This window comes from Emydura macquarii, unplaced genomic scaffold (assembly GCF_026122565.2).
Source record: "Emydura macquarii macquarii isolate MOO-44397 ecotype Brisbane River unplaced genomic scaffold, CSIRO-AGI_Emac_v2 contig_1253, whole genome shotgun sequence".
Classification (NCBI taxonomy): domain Eukaryota; kingdom Metazoa; phylum Chordata; order Testudines; family Chelidae; genus Emydura; species Emydura macquarii.
The window spans coordinates 36,728,864-36,748,595 of NW_027131390.1; the positions used below are offsets into that span (position 1 = coordinate 36,728,864).

The 19,732-nt window shown below is 45.1% G+C and overlaps 1 protein-coding gene across 4 annotated transcripts in view; it reads right to left on the reverse strand.

The window, feature by feature from the left end:
* Positions 1–19,732, reverse strand: part of ENOX2 (ecto-NOX disulfide-thiol exchanger 2) — a 149,942-nt gene that overhangs the window by 129,976 nt on the left and 234 nt on the right. The window lies entirely within an intron of this gene.

A 19,732-nucleotide genomic window follows, 5' to 3' on the forward strand; every position in this document is an offset into this window, starting at 1 on the left:
GGTGAGCCTTTCATCCGGTCCGCCACTGCGACAAAGAGCTGCATCGATTTCCGGAACAGCTTTGTCCTCTCCATGTAGGCCACGGCTCGTCTCACGTCCAGCGAATGCCATCTCCTCTCCTCCTCCGAACCATGTGGTTTGGGAAAGAACACGGGGAGAAAAATATCTTGGTTACAGTGAAATTGGGAAACCACCTTGGGCAGGAAGACTGGATGCAGCCTCAACTGCACCTTATCCTTATAGAATACTGTATAAGGGGGCTCTGAGGTTAAGGCCTAATCTCGAAGACCCTCCTAGCTGAGGCAATGGCCATCGCCATCAGGAAGGCTACCTTCCATGAAAGCATGAGCAGAAGGCATGAAGCCATGGGTTAAAAGGGGGGCCCTGTGAGTCTCAAGAGGACCAGGTTGAGATCCCAGGGAGGCACCGGATCACAGACCTGCGGATAAAGCCTCTCCACCCCTTTGAGGAACCTGACCGACATGGAGGGGGAGAACAGGGATCTACCCTCTAGAGGCTAATGGAAGGCCGAAATGGCCGCCAGGTGAACCCTCAGGGTGGCCAGCACCAGACCCTGGAGCCTTAGCTGGAGCAGGTATTCCAGGATTGCCTGAATAGGAGAAAGGCTTGGTAGAATACCCCAGGACTCCACCCAATAGGTAAACCACCTCCACTTAGCCCGATATACAACCTGTGTTGAAGGTTTCCTGCTGCCCAGCAGGACTTATTGGACCTGCGCCTAGCAGACTCTCTCTCCCTCCGTCAGCCACTGAGCCTCCAGGCCATGAGGTGCAGAGAGTCCAGGTCCGGGTGCAACAGGCAACCATGGTCCTGGGAGAGAAGGTCATGCCGTCTCGGGAGCTCCACAGGCGGGGCGATCGAAAGGTCCAACAGCATGCTGAACCAATGCTGTCTCGGCCAGGCCGGGGCAATGAGTATGACATCCGCCCTGTCCCACTTGATTTTCAACAGGACTTTGGGCAGGAGCGGAATGGGCGGAAACGCATACATGAGGGCTCCTGTCCACTCGATGAGGAACGCGTTGGATTATCAATCCGGCCTCGCGACCCAGGAGCAAGCAGAACCTCGGGCACTTCATGTTCCAAATCGACGCGAACATGTCCAGTTGGGAAACACCCCAGTTCTGGAAGATCAAAGTCACGACCTCCAGGTGCAACGACCAGTCATGGCAGGGTAGAAATGACCTGCTGAGGCAATCTGCCTCATCATTCCTCACTCCTGGGAGGTAAGAGGCAGTCAGGTGGAAGTTATGCCTCACAGCAAAGTCCCACAGGCAGCTGGTTTCCTGACAGAGGGCAGAGGAACGCGCTCCCCGCTGTCTGTTTATATAAAACATGGCTGCGGTGTTGTCCGTCAGCACCTGTACCACCCTGCCCATCAGGAATCGGAGGAACACCTTGCCCGCTAGGCGAATGGCCCTGAGCTCCTTCACATTGATGTGCAGGCGCCTCTCCTCCCCTGCCCAGAGCCGCAAGTGCCTAGGCTGGCGCTGATGTGGGCTCCCCATCTCACATCTGAGACATCGGAAATTAAGGTGACTGACAGGACCAGGTCCCTGAACAGGACATGTTTCATCGCCGCCCTGGGAGTCTGCCACCAGTTTAGGGAGGCTAGGACTGGCGGGGAAACTGTGACCACATGGTCCAAGGGGTGTCTGCTCGGCACATATGCCAAGGTCAACCACGCCTGAAGCAGCCTGAGCCTCTGGCAAGCTAGCCATTGCAGGCCGCCATGTGGCTCAACAGCCGTAGGCAGTGCCTGGCTGTTGTCGTGGGGCACCGGTGCAGCTGGGAGATGACAGAGGCCATCGCCTCCAACTGTGGAGGAGGAATGAAGGCTCTGGCCTGGGAAGCGTCCAGGGTGGCCCCAAAGAATTCTATGCGCTGCACCAGGATTAGTGTGGACTTCTGCTCGTTTATGAGCAGTCCCAGCCTGCTGCATGTAGAGCAAATGAGGGTCACGCTGTCCTGCACGCGGAACTGCCCCTGCTCAGCCAGTCGTCCAGGTAAGGGAAGATTTGCACACCTCTTCACCTCAGGTGGGCAGCCACTACTGCCATACATTTGGTGAATACCCTGGGGGCTGATGAGAGGCCAAAGGGTAGGGCCGTAAATTGGTAATGGTAACCAGCCACCGTGAAACGGAGGAAACGCCTGTGGCTGAGGAAGATAGACACATGGAAATATGCTTCCTTCAGGTTGAGGGCGGCATACCAGTCTCCTGGATCCAGAGAAGGGATAATAGAGGCTAGGGAGACCATGCGAAACCTGAGTCGTTTGATCCATTTGTTTAGACGACACAGGTCTAATATGGGTCTCAGACCCCTCCCCCCCCCTTCAACTTGGGGATGAGGAAGTACCTCGAATAAAACCCTTGCCCCCTTCTGCCTTGAGGGACCATTTCCACCACTCCTAGGTTGAGGAGGGTGTCCACTTCCTGCAAGAGGAGTTGCTCGTGAGAGGGGTCCCTGAAGAGGGACGGGTGGGGGTAGATGTGAATTGTAGGGCATAGCCCCAAAGGACTATCTCGAGGACCCAACGGTCTGACGTGATGCTTGCCCATTCGGCATAGAAGGATCTTAATCTGTCTAGGAAGGGGCTTGGCAGTTCCAGGGAGGCGGTAGGGGTGCCACCCTTGGGCGCATCATCAAAACTGTCCTTTTCGATTGCCCGACCTCTGGGGGGGGCCCCTGCTGGGAGGCTGAGGATGAGCTAAGGGGCTAATTTTGCCTTCTAAACCCCCTATTTCTGTCCCTGCCCCATATGGCTGGAAAGGCCTAGGCGGGGGCCTTGGCTGCTGCCGTGCCTGTGGCCATGACTGCTGCCTGGAAGCCTGGGGCATGTACAGGCCTAGGGAGCAAAGCGTGGCCCTGGAATCTTTAAAGCAGTGAAGCTTTGCATTGGTCTGATCTGAAAACAGCCCCAACCCATCAAAGGAGAGGTCCTGAATGGACTGCTGCACCTCCTGCAACAGCCCCGAGGACTGCAGCCACAAGCACCACCTCATGGCGATGGCGGAGACCATTGCCCTACTCACCGAGTCTGCAGCGTCACTGGATGTTTGTAGCTTCTCCCTAGCCACTGTAATTCCTTCATCCAGGACAGCGGCAAAGTCTGCGGCCTGGTCTTGGGGCAGGGCCTCAGCAAACCGCCTGAGGGAGTCCCACAAGTTAAAATTGTACCTGCCAGTAAGGCCTGGTGATTGGCAATCCTGAACTGCAGGGCTGCCGTTGAATAAATCTTTCTCCCAAACAAGTCCAGTTTTTTATTGTCCTTGTTTCTGGGAGTGGACCCCAGATGACCTTGTCTGTCCTGCTGGTTGGCTGCATCAACCACCAGAGTTCCCAGGGTCGGGTGAGTGAACAGAAACTCGAACCCCTCGGCCGGGACATAATACTTCTTCTCGGCCCCCTTCGATGTAAGGGCAACTGAGGCAGGGGTTTGCCACAGGGCCTTGGCAATTTTAAGGACCCTATCATGAACGGGCAGAGCCACCCTTGCTGGGGCCTCTGCCCCCAGCACGTTGAAGAGGGTATCCTCGTCCTTCACTAAATCTTTGACTTCCAGCCGTAAGTTAGAGGCCACCCTCTTAAGCAGCTCCTGGTGCGCCCTGAAATCACTTAGTGGTGCCATGTGGTCCCTGGAGGCTGCCTCATCTGGGGAAGAGGAGGACGACTGCCAAGGTGCAACCTGTTGCTGTTCCCCGCCCTGACGACCGAGGGCACCCGTGGAGGGTCCCTCCCCTGGGTCCGATTCCTCATCTAAGGAATGGTCTCTATGGGCTCTGTCCAGTGCGGGAGGCGCTGACTGAACCCCCGATGATGGGACGGACTGTGGCCTTGGTCCCATCTGGACGCCCCAGGGGCCCCAAAAAGGCTCAACGAGGTCAACTCGGAGTGAGTGTTAGGGGAGCGTCCTCACTCTAGCCCCAATGGCCGTCCAGCATGAGACCTTTCCACTCCTGCCGGGGGTCTCCACCGCCTTTCAGGGGGACCCAACGTGGGTTTGCCCTGGGACACCAGCCCTTTCTCCCTCGTGGGAAGGAGAAGCAGAGGTGGCATAGGCAAAGCCAACAAGGCTCTTGCCGCCTGAAAAGCCTCCAGTGTCGACGGCGTTGGCAGGGGCACTCCCCAATTTCCAGGAGTCGGGGGAGGCTCTCTGCTCGGAGATGCAGGCACCGGAGAGGACTCGACAGGCCGTGGACGGAGCATCTCTGCACTCGACCCTGCCCATACCAGCGGCGCAGGGGAGTGTCCGTGCTCCATGCTTCTAATCTATCTAAACTAACACTACTTAACAACAACTACTTAACTAAGGTATTAAAAAGAACAACAAACAAAGTTCAAACAATGGGGAATGGTACTTGCGAAGAGCACGGCTATTTCCAGCAACCGTCATGGGCAGGAAGAAGGAACTGAGGGGGCGTAGGGCCGGCAGTGCCTCTTATACCGCAGCATGCGCGCGGGACTCCGGGGGCAACAGAGCTGGTCCTACAGGATCAGCTAAGGGGAAAAAAGTTCTGGGAACCATGCACAGTGGCATGCACTCACCTATAGTGGAATGGACATAAGCAATCACTCAAAGAACAACAATAGATACATCAGGAAATGACCACACAACAGAATATTTAAAAGAAGTGGCAGTGAAAGCTGTAACAAACTGAACAAAAATTCAAATGTCACATGCGCGGTTTTATCACAGACAATGCTACAAATGTGGCAAAGATGAGAAGATACTTAGAAGAAGAAACGGAAGGATGCTCCTTAACAACATATGGCTGCAGTGCCCATTTAATGCATCTTTTAGCCAAAGACTTAAGTACATCTTTTCCAGGAACAAGAGAAAATGTTGTTGAAGTCACAAAATACTACTGTAACAACCATTTTGCTTCAGCTTCACTGAAGAGAGCAGGAGGATCCAAACTAATTCTTCCTCCAGATGTTCGATGGAATTCTGTTGTTGATTGTTTTGAACAATTTTTTAAGAACTGGCCTAGTCTCATAAAACTTTGTGAAGAAAACCGTGAAAAAATAGACGGAAGTATCTCATCCAAAGTATCTAACATTGGATTAAAGAGGAATGTAGAGGATATGCTCAGTATACTGAAGCCTATATCCATAGCTTTAAACAAAACTTTAGAGAAATTGTTGCTGCATTGCCGATGCTGTTGAAATTTGGAAGGCACTTCAAGAGACATTGAAGAAAGAAATACCTCACCAGAAAGTCAAACTTCAGGCAATAAAGAAGCAAACAGATCAAACACCAACTCCACCTCATTGTCTTTCAAACATTCTCAATCGCAGATATAAAGGTAGATGCCTAACTTCCGAAGAAGATGACGCTGCCAAGGAATGGGCATCTCAAAATATATCCTCAGTTATAATAAATTTCAGGGCTGTAGCGGAACCATTTAAACAGTACTTGTTTACTGATATTTTGAACAAAGTCACTGTCCTGAATTGGTGGAAATCATTAGCCAGGCACCTTGAAACAGAGTTCCTTTAGTTGCTAAGCCAACTTTTTACAGCAGTAGCTTCCTCTGCAGGCACAGAGAGAATATTTTCATCATTTGGTGGTATTACTCACTCAAAGCTAAGAAATCGACTGGGCGTTGAAAAAGCAGGAAAACTCATTTCTGTTTCAGTCTATGAATAAAAATATGACAGTGAGAGTGGGGAAGATGAGAGATAGTTGTAGACGTTTTAAGGACTGTGTACGTTTTGTGTTGTGATGACTTGTCAGAGTTGATAAAATTTGAAAATTAAAAAAAAAAATTTAAGGACAGCCATCAGCCAGCAACTCAGGAGACTGCTGCAATTGCAAATGTGAAACATTTATGTAACATTTAAGATTTAGTTTAATAAAATATAAGTGCTATTGTGTTTGTGTGTGATTTAGTTCTTACCATTCTTAATGTACGGCTGCTGCATTTGCAGCTTGACACAAGTAATGAGTGTTATGTACTATTTCCAAAATTAATAAAAATCAGATTATCTAAAATAATTACACAAAGTATATATATAGCCTCCTAGATGTTGTAAAAAGCTGTACTGAGTTGTAAATTAACATGTTTTAGTGATTTGCACCATTGTTTAAGAAATATGTGAAGAAGTATCAGTGGGAAATTTGATTTAAATCAATGATTTTCTCTTGGTGATTTAAATCGCCTTGAATTAAATCAAATTCACCATGGTGTCAAGGGTTGCTAGTATTGCCAGGACAAGATATTACAGTGGTGAGTGCAGTATAAAAACCTATACAGAATGAAATATAGTGGTGTCATCACAAAATTTTAATGCAAGCAAAGCAGTCTGGTTAAAAGAAGACATCAGGTTGAACATGTTCTTTTATCTATTTCTGTCAAAGAATTGGTACACAAGCTCACTAGCAATTGGGGCCTTGGTCCCTAGAGATGTCAGATGATTGTTGGCAGAAGTAGAAGACAGAGCCAATTGCACACCTGGAATCAAAGAAATACTTCTCTCTAGACTTCAGAAGAAGTGATGTCTTGTTCAATGAAGCTTTGGAACAAAGCACAAGACTAACACATTAAAGTGACCTGCAAAACTTTGATGAACAATTCTAACAGCTCCCATATGTTTTCAAGTCCTAGCCTAGCCTGTCTAGCCTGATGGAAAATTTGACACAAAAACAGAGTTCAGGAGGGAAATTACATGACCTGGACTCTAGTAGTATATATAAAAATCTTCAGTATTGAGGAATAGTAAAACCACTCTTTTCTCAATACCCCATGTATCATCTTAAACAAAAACTGACTTGCCAAATATTACTTTTTTCGTAAATATCCCTTGGAAGGCTATAACCCTGAACGCTTACAAAACCTGCAACATACACACTGGAAATGTGATTTTTGCTGATAGGTCGCTTTATCCAGAAATATACCTTTATTCTCTGCATCATAAACATGCATGACAGAAGGAGAAGTAAATGCGTCCCCTGAGAATGAGGAGAGAAATGAGAGCTAGGAACTGAATCAAGCTCCTCCCTGTTTACCAGCTGACTAAACTTACAAGTCAAAATTACAAGTTACAAAATTACAAGTAAATTACAAATGAAAGGTATCTTGTTCAGATCAACTATATTAAAGAAATCATCACTCTAGTGAATATTGAAGTTACTTTGGAAGAGTTGCAAGGGCACAATAAGGGCAGACTAAATATTTTGCTGCATTCTACCTGGCACAGTATGGGACTCATTTGCTTTGAACAGATGCATTTTGTGGAGGAAATCCGATATTTCACAGTTATTTGATCACAGTGGCGACAATTCTCTACATATGTATGATCATATGCAAACTAGCACCACATTGTAAATAGGATTAGGGATTAAATTCCACAGAGGCTTTTCTAGGATAGGATTCTTGCATAGGCATCTACACTACATATTTTGAAAAGTTTATAAGGCATGATGTAACTGTTAGAAACTTTTCTTACACATATTTATAGCGCACCCTTCTAAACACACAAGATATCGTACAATTTTAAAAACCATACAAGTGAGGCAGGCAAGGATTCTCTTTTATGCTCAGAAGTCCTCATACGTTGAGAAGAGAAAATATTCCTAAATATCTTAAGTCAGTCCTGCAAAGTCTTAGGCACATACTTAACTTTACACATGAGTAATCCCATTGACTTAAATGGCACTGATCATATAGGTGAAATTAAGCATGTTCTTAACTATTTCCAGGATTAGGGCCTTTGTGTTGTCTTGATCATAGCAGCTCAAAACCATCCATCTATATTAGTATGCTATTTACATTTCTGTATTTTATTTATAAATTCTTCATCTGCTACATATAACTGTTTTTAAACAAAAACAATGTAGGACAGTCCACTTGAATGTTTTTGCCAACTTTTTAAAATTCAGTTTCTGATAAAGTTTCTTTAAATAATAGTATGTACTAAATTTTTTCTACGCATCAACCTGTTATTGTGGCCATACAGGATCTATATTATAGTGCAGCACTAGTTGCACCACAGTTAGAATGCATTACAGGTTTCATTTTACAGAAGTATCTTGCTTTTTTTTGGACACCTTTTGCAAAAAGTCTGAAGCACTCTGGCCTCTATGTTTGCTTCACAGTTGTTCCTTATGTGCTGATCCAGACAATAGCACTTAGACAGATGAAGCGATTGTTTAGAGTATTACTGAGAAAAACCAAGTATACTGCTGTTTAGAAAATAAAACAGTGGTGTAAACCTCCTGAGAAAGTGAGAGAAGACCTCCCCTAGGAGCTGATCCACAAAGATCTAAGCAGTTACTCATGTTGCTGAATTGGTAGTGATGTGAGCTGGGAATCTGAAGGTCCAGGGTTAAAATCCCTGTTGACCTCAGTGAGAAATGTTGTGTGAGACTCTGTCTGGCATATAAGTGATCATTTATATTATGGATATCAATATTGCAAAATTACAATGAATCTTACAAAATATGCTATGTCAGGTACCATTGGAAAGGTTATAATTTGCTAAGTGTGATACCATTTATGTGTATATCTTCTTTGTACTGTAAGTTATGAATGTGTGATATATCTATATCCAAAAACTTGTGGTGTGTTTCTGGGTGACATCCCCAGACAGGAGGGTGGCACTAAGCCTGCTTAATGGCCCGGGGGAAATCATTCAAAGGTACAATGAATCCAGTGGAAGAACCCAGGGGCTACACCTTATGAGTCACCAGGGCATGTAAGAGCATGCCTAGGCCAAGGTCAGGGGACTCTGAGGCTTTTCCATGCCATGTGCTGTGTGACTGTGTTTGGAAATTGGGACAAGGGAAGTTAGTTTCTGCCATGAGGCTTGTACTATAAAATGCAGCTGCACCATCTCCATCTTCTCTTCATTCCTGCTTCCTACCATTGGATCAACTATTCTACATCTGAAACTGTGATACAAAGGAGTGAGACCCATCCAATTACTGGATGTACTCCAGAAGAACTGTATAAGCCTGCAAACTTCAATACTGCTAAGAATCTAATATAAATGGACTTTGAGGTCATTTGTATGTATCTTATTTGTTTGACCATTTAACATCTCTCGTTTCTTTCTTTCCTTTTGTAATAAATCTTTAGTTTTAGTTACTAGAGGATTGGCTGGCAGCGGGGTATTTTGGGTAAGATCCAAACTCATATTGATCTGGTAATATTGCTGACCCTTTGGGAATCAGAAGAACATTTTGGTGAAGAGAACAGAGTTTTAAATAACTTCTCTCTTTACGGGATCTAGTTACTGATTGGGAGCCAGACTGAAATGCTATAAAGGGGGCTATGTATTTCTCATTGTAGCTTCTTGATAACCAAGGTGGGAAATCAGGATCATGGTTTGTGACTAGTTGGGGAATCTAACTTGAGTGTTAGCCACTGGTTTGGGAGAATCTGCTCTCCTTTTTGCAGCCTGCCCTGACCTTGGCATTTTCAGGTGGGTTACCCTAGGCACTAACCGGTCACATTATGGTTGCATGTTATTCACACAGTGAGAAGACCTCTTTAAAAGAGGTTTTGTACTTAAGTTATAATTAAGACTACAAATCTGGCAGGGACATTTTTATTAAAAGTCACAGAGAGGAAGCGGGCAATAACAATAAATCATGGAAATATACATGTAGTAATGCAGTTTTCACTACATCAATATAGCAGCTTTTAAATTGCCTATTAAACTTTATATAATTTTGACTACTGACGAGATGAATTAGAGTTACAGATTTCCACAATTCTGAAAGCTGAAGCACAGGGCCCCGCCATTAAGCTTCTCATGGCCCCCTGTGGTGTGGGGGCCCTCAGGCAACTGCCCTGCTTGCTACCCACTAATACCGACCCTGGCAACAACAGTGCACAAAATTGTATTTTTGATACTTGTTGTATTGCAGATTTTAAAGGAAAGAAACTCATTTTTCCTCAAATCTAATGCTTTTATTGGAATTTTCAAGAACTCGAACACCTCTCAAAATCTAAGAATCCGAGGCAGAATTGTAGCCTTAGTTTTCATAATCAATAAATGATGGTGAGAATGTCATTTTACACTTCAGTCATCTGTCATGGGCTTGGATTGCAAATGTCACACACTGACAGGCTTGAAGGTTGAGAGCTGTGCTTCACACTGGCAAGCACAGGGGAGCTAAGTACGCAGACATGCTGCTGGAGTGCGAGAATACACCCTTCTGATACAGCTACTCCTGGCAATATCCGGTTTCTGAGTCCATGAGAGTTTGTAGTATTTCAGGAAGTGAGTGAAGATGCAGAATCCTTCATGGAGTTTCCCTTCAATTGGCAGTTTATGTCATCACTTCCAAACACAGCAGGTAGTTCTTCATGTACGTAACTGAGTAATTTTTAAGTGACGTACAGTAGGCTGTTCGACCCAATGCCTGGATTGGCAGGGCACTAGGTTTCTAACATGTATATGGATATCTACAGTCCTAGGGAAGGAAGTATATAACATAGCATACTGTCCCTGTTCTGAGTTGGCAGGGAAAGAGTTAACCCTCTTGCCCTAGGAAAATCCACAGCTGTTTGCACAGACTGCAAAGACACTGGAAAAAGAGATAAAGATCTTCTTCCCGGGAGGTCAATTGCTGAAAGACAGGAGTTGAAGCATGCAAGGGGAAGAACTCCTCCTGCAAAACTCTCCAGAGGACATCCTGGAAAAAGACTGCAGGCCTATTTCAGCCAAGAGAAGAGCTATGAGAAGTGTTGAGCTATTACAATATGGGGTCAAGGACTAACCCCTTGCTAGAAAGGGGAGAACACTTTGGGCATGAAGAAGGCCAGAAAGACCATTGAGGTACTGACTAATGCAGAGAGCATTCCTGTTGGTGTTTTGTTAGAGACTGCATCCTGGAAGACCTTGGTGCTTTCGCCAACAGCCCAAATCTCTTCCAATCTCTCACCCATCTGAAAGGAAGTTGCCATCCTGAGAGGAAACAGACATAGATGTACTTACTTGGTGGTAAGTCTACCCTCCCACACAAGGATAGACTGTTACAGAGACTAAGACTCTCCTGACCCACACTGCAGCCTTCATGCCTTTGTTCAGCCAGGAGCTGGTTGAGCAGGGCCATTCCTCTCTCTCTCTAAGTAAACATCTCTTCTTAATCAAATTGCCTTCTTAAACCCTCACTATAGAAGACTAGCAGACAGCTCTGTGAAGAATGGCTGAGGAGCTACATAAAAATACCATTCTCCTGAACTGTGCATCCAAACCAGACTCAGAATAGAGAATACCATTGTAGTAGTGTGACATTAACTCCATTAAGAAGGAGACTGTGAAACCACACAGACTAGAAAACCAGCAATACAGAGATGGCACCTTCACTCCAGATGCAAACAGCAACACGCTCCAGCGGTCTTAGTACCAGGGAAATTTTGATGCTTTTCAAGGCCTCATGATGAGGTGACTGGCTCTGTGGATGTAGGGAAGGCGGTAGATGTGATATACCTCGACTTTAGCAAAGCTTTTGATACTGTCTCTCACAGTATTCTTATCAGCAAGATAAAGAAGTATGGGTTGGATGAATAGACTATAAAATGGATAGAGAACTGGCTAGAGCATAGGGCTCAACGAGTAGTGATCAATGGCTCCATGTCTAGCTGGCAGCCAGTCACAAGTGGAGTGCCCCAGGGGTCGGTCCTGGGGCCGGTTTTGTTCAACATCTTCATTAATGATCTGGAAGATGGGGTAAATTGCACCCTCAGCAAGTTTGCGGATGACACTAAGCTGGGGGGAGTGGTAGATATCCTATCCTTACCTTCCAGGGTACAGAAGAACCTAAACAAACTGGAGGATTGGGCTAAAAAAAATCTAATGAGGTTCAACAAAGAGAAGTGCAGAGTCCTCCACTTAGGAAGGAAGAATCCCATGCACAGCTATAGACTGGGGACCGACGAGCTAGGCAGCAGTTCTGCAGAAAAGGACCTGGGGGTTACAGTGGATAAGAAGCTGGATATGAGTCAGCAGTGTGCCCTGGCTATCAAGAAGGCTAATAGCATATTGGGCTGCGTTAGTAGGAGCTTTGCCAACAGATTGCGAGAAGTGATTATTCCCCTCTATTTGGCATTGGTGAGGCCGCATTTAGAGTATTGTGTCCAGTTTCGGGCTCCCCACTACAAAAAGGATGTAGACAAGTTAGAGAGAGTACAGTGGAGGGCAACAAAAATGATTAGGGGGCTGGAGCACAAGACTTATGAGGAGAGGCTAAGGAAACTGGGCTTGTTTAGTCTGCAAAAGAGAAGAATGAGGGGGGATTTGATAGCAGCCTTTAACTACCTGAAAGGGGGTTCCAGGGAGGATGGAGCTAGGCTGTTCTCAGTGGTGGCAGATGACGGAACAAGGAGCAATGGTCTCAAGTTGCAGCTGGGGAGGTCTAGGTCGGACATTAGGAAAAAGTTTTTCACTAGGAGGGCGGTGAAGCACTGGAATGGGTTACCTAGGGAGGTGGTGGAATCTCCATCTTTAGAGGTTTTTAAGCTGAGGCTTGACAAAGTCCTGGCTGGGATGATATAGCTGAGGTTAGTCCTGCTTTGAGCAGGGGGTTGAACTAGATGACCTCTGAGGTCCCTTCCAACTCTAATATTCTATGATTCTATGTACATACAGATATTAATATACAAAATGAAGTGCAAGTTAAGGATGGGCATGTCACTCCAAGTGAAGCCACAAGCACTAGGTCATCCAAAACAGGAGCTGACCAAATCTTTACGCCTCCCGACACCATCTTGTATTCTGTACTCCAAGACAAAAATTATGTTAAGATGGAGTTAAGGTTGAAAGTATACATCAGTAAATTAAAGGTTAAAAAACTGCAGGAATATTATAATTATCATAAGAACAGAGGACTGGAAGGGATCTCTTGGATCATTGAGTCCAGTCCCCTTCTGCAACAGATAACCCTGTCGTAGATTCTGTTCAGAAATTTATCAAGCTCCATTTTAACAAAATGATATGTGGTTCCCCCGCATACACTCCTATTGGAATGCCGTTTCAGAACCTCACTCCTCACGTGGCTAGAAACTTTCTTTTAATTTCCAGACTAAATTTATTTACAGCCAATTTATACTCACTTGTTCTTGTGCCAATATTGTACTTCAGCTTAAATAACTTCTCCCTCCCTGGCAGTCACCACCTGACGTATTCATAGAAAGCATTCATATCCCCTCTCAGCCTCCTTTGCTAGGCTAAACAAGCCAAGCTATTGTAGTCTTCTCTCATAAGATAGACTTTCCATCCCACCGATCATCTAGACCTTTTCTGCACCTGTTCCAGCTGGAATTCATCTTTTCTGAAAATGGGTGACCAGAAAAGGTCTTACCACAGCTTGTATAATGGCATTAATACTTCCCTGTCTCCAGAGGTGACAACTGTTGATAGTAGGGGGGCATAATTTAAAGATTATGAGGGAGCAGGTGACTCTGGCTGTAAGAATCTTCCATCACCACCTCCCTGAGTCAGGTCAGCCAATCCTGCCAGCTCCTGAAGGGATGGGGCCACAGAAGCGGGAAGGACCTGCTGCCAGGCCAGCCTCAAGGAGGGAACTCACAGCAACAAAATTTAAATTCTATGATTCTATGAAAAAGGAGCTCTGGCACCCTCAGGGACAAATGAGTGGAGGGAGGGTGCAGGAAATGCCCTTTGTCATGCTGGGCACACTGGGGGGGAGCGTTTGTCATGTGGGTCAACATCAGTGTGTCTAAACCACAAATATTCGCGTAAAATTTGCCATGTCGGGTACTGTTAGAAAGATTGTAATGTGCTAAGTCAGTTGATAATACTTATGTTCATGTGTAATGGGTGAAAAGGAAGTTGGATATATTTGAGACATCTGTATTTCAAAGTGTGCTGCCTGGGCAACATCTCAGACAGGATGGCTGCAAGACAACAGCCCGCTTAATGGCCCATTAAGACACTCACAGAGGCAAGGAACCCAGGAAGAAACCCCAGGCACACCTGAAGAGTTACCAGGATTGGCCCACGTGATCTGGACTCCATTTTAACTCTTGTGACTTTCCCCAGGCCGCATGGCCAGGGACAGAGGGGGTTTATAAGATCAAACCAGAGGATCTATCTTGGTCTTTGCTCCTGTCCAGCTGCAGACACATACCTACCTCTGGATCAATTCATCTTGCAACTGAACTGAAGGACTCAGACCCATCCAGGTACTGGACGTGAACCAGAGGGAACTATACAAGCCTGCAACTTCACAATTCTTCCAGAAACCTGATGTGTATGGACTTTTAATCGTTTGTATATCTGTGATTGCTCTAATCTTTTAACATGTCTCTCATGGTTTATTTCTTTCTTTTTACAATAAAACATTAGTTTAATTACTGAAGGATTGGCTGCCAGCGTGGTATTTTAGGTAAGATCCAAACTTATATTGAACTGGTGCTGTGGCTGACCCTTTGGGGTCAGAGGGAACCTTTTTAGTAAAGAGCACAGAGTTTAAATAACTGGTCTCTTTACTGGACCTAGTGCTGATTTGGGAGCCTGAAGATGGAATGCAGTAAAGGGGGCTGTGGGCATTTGTGGACTGGCTTCTTGATATCCAGTGTGGGGAAATCAGAAGCAGTTCATGGCTGGTTGGGAAGCCAGGCTTCAGTGTCACCCACCAACGCGGGGAGAATCCGCTCTCCCTTTGCAGCCTGCCCTGACGTTGGCATTACCAGTTGGCTACCCTGGGCACGGACGGGTCACACCCCTAACTCAGGCTGAGCACAGGGAACCTGCCGCTGGCGCCTTCCCCAATGAGCTCCACTCTGCACCCAGCCCAGGGCTGACACACTCTCCCTGCCCCACCACGCTTACCTGCCGCATGGGCTGCCACCACCTCCCCAGCTGGGCTCACAGGCAGCCACCCGGCTGCACAGAGGCAGCGACATGGAGCAACCACCCTCACTTAACAGGAAAAGTGGCTCCGCTCCGCACCTCGTTCCCCACCCAAGTCCAGCTGCTGGGGAGAAGAGCCAAGCTAGCTGGAAACATGCTGGGGGACGGAGGGGGACACGGTGTAAGAAGGAGAGCAAGCGCAGGAGAAGCCCACTGAGCTACGGTGCAGACCTGGGAGCTGGAGTGGGGAGCAGCGCTGGGCACATCGAGCCCATGCAGCATGTTACACAATGCCCCACCATTGCAGCCATGGGTTCTTCATGAGGCCACAGAGGCAGTTTGCTCCAAGCCTTGCAGATATCTGCGGGGTCATGTGATACTACAGCCCTGCCCTTGCATCGCCACTGCCTAGTTCTACTAGAAATGCCTCATCTTAGACATCATCAGATCAAGGTTGGTGATGGGAAGGGATTTTAAAACACACACATACACACACACACCATTGGTGGCTCATAGCCACAACCTGTGATTGACTAATACACCCAGGTCTTTCTCCTCCTCTGTTGTTTCTAACTGATAAACCCCCACTTAAAGCAAAAATTCTAATTATTCCTTAAGTGCATGACCTTGCATTTTGTAGTATTAAATGTCATCCCATTTCTATTACTCCAGTTCCCTAGGTCACTCAATTCTTCCTATGTAATATTCCAATCCTTCTCTGTATTGATGATGATGCCTCCCAACTTCTGTCATCTGTAAATTTCACTGGCAAACTACTATTTTGTGCATCAAGGTCATTCATGTACAATTTAAAAAGCTTAATCCCAAAACCAATCTTTGAGAAACTCCACTAGTAACTTCTCTCCACCAGAGATCCCCTTTCAGCAAAACCCTCCCCTTTAGCCAGTTCTGAAACAACCTTACAATGTGTACCAACTCCCATCTTTTCCATCTTAACTGATAATTCTCCATATAGTACCATGTCATCTGCCTTACTGATGTCCAGATACATTCGATATACTGCAGTCCCTTGTTGAAAATCAGTTCTTATCAAAAAAGATATCAGGTTAGTCTGGTATGATCTACTGTATCAGAAAATCAAGCACTACAAATACAGGAAATTCAGAGTTAAGTTTAGATTTAAAAGAAATCTAATCATGTTAGGGTGTGGAAATGCAAAGCCAAGACACCCAAACTGCCTGGACTCTGCGCTGTAATGACATGATGTAATCTAAACAATTAAATTATTTTAGTGTTTGTGGTCCCAGATTAAATTTCAACAGATTTTTAAAATTTTAGCGTTTGGGGTTTTTTGGAGGGTTTTTTGTGTGTTTTTTTAAACATTTCCTCCCATCCATGCTGGGCTAATTAATTCTAAAACAATGAAAACTCAGTAGAGAAATGACATGTCACATCTTTTTTTGTTCAATCACAAGCGAACCCTTTTGCAGTACTTCATATATGCATTGATTCCAAGGCCAAAAGGGACCACTGTGATCTTCTAGACTGCCCTCCTGTATAGCACAGACCATAGAACGTCCCCAAAATACTAGATAAGATCTTTTAGGGAAAAAAAACACAGTCTTGATTTAAAAATGATCAGTGATGGAGAATCCACCCTTGGATTGACCCTTAGTAAATTGTTCCAATGGTTAATTATGATGACTATTCAAAAAAAAAATTATGCCTTATTTCCAATCTGAATTTGTCTACTTTCAACTTCCAGCCATTGTATCATGTTAGACCTTTCTCTGCTAGATTGAAGAACCTATCATTAAATATTTATTCCCCATGTAAATACTTGTATACTGTAATCAAGTCATCCCTTAACCTTCTCTTTATTAAGCTAAATGGATCAATCTCGCTGAGTTTATCACTATAAGGCATGTTTTCCAATCCTTTTTAATTCTTGGGGCTCTTCTCTTATCCCTCTCCAATTTATCAATATCCTTCTGGAATTGGGGGCACCAGAATTGGACACAGGATTCCAACAGTGGTCACACCAATGCCACATACAGAGGTAAAATGAGTAGTAGTAGAGAGGTTAAGATCCCCATTTATGTATCAAAAGACTGCATTTAGCATTTTCAGCCACAGTGTTACCCTGGGAGCTCATGTTCAACTGATTATTCACCATGATGCTCAAATCTTTTCCACAGTCACTGGTTCCCCAGACAGAGTCCCCCATTCTGTAAGTATGGCCTACATTCTTTGTTCCTCAGTGTATACGTTTAGCCGTTTTAAAATGCACACTGTTTGCTTGCACCCATTTTACCAAGCAATCCAGATTGTTCTGTATCAGTGACCTGTCTCTTAATTATTTACTACTCCCCAAATTTCTGGGTTATCTGCAAACTTTATCAATGATGATTTTATGTTTTCTTCCATGTAATTGATAAAACTGTTAAATAGCATAGGGCCAAAAACCAACCCCAGGGAGAGGAGCGGGGCCCAACTGGAAACACACCCACTCAATGACAATTTCCCATTTACAATTACATTTTGAGAGCTATCAGTTAACTATTTTTTAACCCATTTCATGTGCGCCATGTTAGTTTTATATCATTCTAGGGTCTTTTTAAGTCAAAATGTTACGTGGTACCAACTCAAATACCTTAGAGAAGTCTAAGTATTTTACATTAATGCTCTTATTTTTGTCAACCAAACTTGTAATCTCATCCAATAAAACACATCCAATAAGTCAGACAGGATCTACTTTCTATAAACCCATTGTAATTTGCTTTAATTGCATGACCTTCCTTTATCTCTTGATCAATCAAGTCCCATACCAGTCACTCCGTTAACCTGCCTGAATTCGATGTCAGACTAATAGGCCTATAACTACCCAGGTCATCTTGTTTACCTTTTTTTAAATATTAGCACATTAGGTTTCTTCCAGTCTTCTGGAACTTCCGCAGAGTTCCAAGGCTTATTGAAAATCAAAAATCTATGGTCCAGCATGTTCCTCGGCTAGCTCTGTTAAAACTGGTGGGTGCAAGTTACCTGGAGTTGCTGATTTAAAAATGTCCAACTTTATTAGCTTCTGTCTAACATGATCCAGAGACAGTAGTGGAATACTGAGTGTTATCATCACAACATGATGAGACTATATCATGTTTTCTCCCCCAAACGCAGAAAAGAAATATTTAATCAACACTTCAGCCTTCACTGCATTGTTATTGCTAATTCTATCGTTTCCATCTAGTGATGAGCCAATACCATTGCCAGGATTCTTTTTGTTCCTAATATATTTAAATAACTCCTTCTTATTGTCCTTAACTCTGCAGGCCATTCAAGTGTCTCTTGGATTCCCTTATCAATTTTCTACAATTCCTAACTTCTGATTTATAATAATTACTATCAAAACCTCCCCTTTCTTCCCTTTAATATATATAATGCTTTTATAAATGTCTTCACATCCCTGCAAATCCAGGCTGTTATTTTACCCATATTTATAGATTACTCATCTGGACTTTATTTTGCCTGCCCATTATAAATGTAATTAAGTCATGACCACTTGTACCTAAGCTATCATTAATTTTTAGTTCTGTGATCAATTACTCTATCAATAATTGCCCTGTTCATTCAATCAGGCACTGGCCACCATCAGAAGACAGGACACTGTGCTACCTGGACCAGGCATGGCCGTTCTTAGTTCATCTCTGTTAAAACAAAGTCTAAATAAAGAATTCCCTCCCTTGGTGCTGCAACACTTTTTGAGTTAGGAAATTGTCATCTATAACATTTAGAAGCTCCAAGGATGTTTTAGTGCTGGCAGCATGAGACCTCCAGCATGTGGTGCTCCAACTGTAGTTTCCCATGGTTACATAGCTTTCCCTCCATCCCCAACACATTGTAGATCGGTGCATAAGAAAGTAGTCATCCTGTTCGTTAGAGTGATTTCATGGGGTCTGTAACTGACACCAACTAATATCCCATAACATCACATTATTATACAAGTACCAAAGACACAGTCAATGACAACTTAATTCTCAACTGTCCTGGAATTTTAATTTCTAGTCTAAAATATTGAGATTTTCCCACTGAGATGACCTACATGCACCACTCAGCTATGTTAATTTTACAAAATAGCTGGCTAGCGAGTTCACACACTAGTTTGAGTGTCTTATCAGAAGCACTCTTGTGGGAGACAAATACACATATAACTCTTTAAAAATGGATTTTTACTACAAGAAAGGGATTTTGAGAGTTGAGAGCTTTGGGACAAAGTTAGGTGGCAAGAAATCCATAAAGCTTCCTTTGGGCATGGCAAGAAGAGTTATGTAACTAGATCAGCCTGAGGGACATGTAGGCCTGTGATAAGTAAAAATACAATACACACACACACAAGGCCATACCGAAGCAAGCCTCAACAGAAAAAAAATCAAGGCAGTGAAGCCAAGGCAGAGAACATGAGAGGAAAATGCCGACATGAATACCCGTTTGGGCGGTGTACACAGGAGATGCTGGCTGGGCATTCCGAGTACAGGTATAAAAGGACAGCAGATACATGAGGCTGGACTGAGACAGGCAGCAGGAGTGCCACCCCCCAACACTTAATCGGGCCGCGCAGCGCCATGCTAGCTGATGGGTAACACCCCACTAACACGCAGGGGGCAGTTCGGACTCCCGCAGGCGCCGATGCACAGCAGCACGGCCGAGCTACCCGCTCAGGCTGCCTGCAGACGCGGGCATGCGCCTCCGCCTCAGCTGCGCTCAGCTCCCGTTCCCCAGCCTGCTCTGGGCAATGGCTCCAGCCTCGGCTCGGCTCCAAACACGGGGCCCTGAGGAAGGTCTCTGCGCCCAGGCTGCCACCCCCACGAGCCGAGCGCGCGCCCCCAGGCAAGGTGCGGGGGGAGGGGACCCCCAGCGCTACCGAAC